Source organism: Eimeria mitis, genomic scaffold (genome assembly GCF_000499745.2).
Source record: "Eimeria mitis Houghton genomic scaffold, Emh_scaff3063, whole genome shotgun sequence".
Lineage (NCBI taxonomy): Eukaryota > Apicomplexa > Conoidasida > Eucoccidiorida > Eimeriidae > Eimeria > Eimeria mitis.
In genome coordinates, this window is record NW_013571411.1 from 755 (window position 1) to 1,046 (window position 292).

The following is a 292-nucleotide window of genomic DNA, read 5'->3' on the forward strand; positions in this document are numbered from 1 at the left end:
AGCAAAAAAAAAATTAAATATATTTATGTACGCAAGTGACAATCACCATAAATACCACACAAAAATAAAAAAGAAAAAAAGAAATAGAAGCAGCTGCAGCAGCAACAGCAACTGCAACAGAAGAAGCAGCAGCAGCAGCAGCAGCAGCAACAGTAGCAGCAAAAACAGCAGCAGCAGTGTCATTATGATTATCAGCAACAACAGCATCATTATCATCATCATCAACAGCAGCAGCAGCAGCAGCAACAGCAGCAGCAGCAGCAGCAGCAGCAGCAACAGCAGCAGCAGCAGC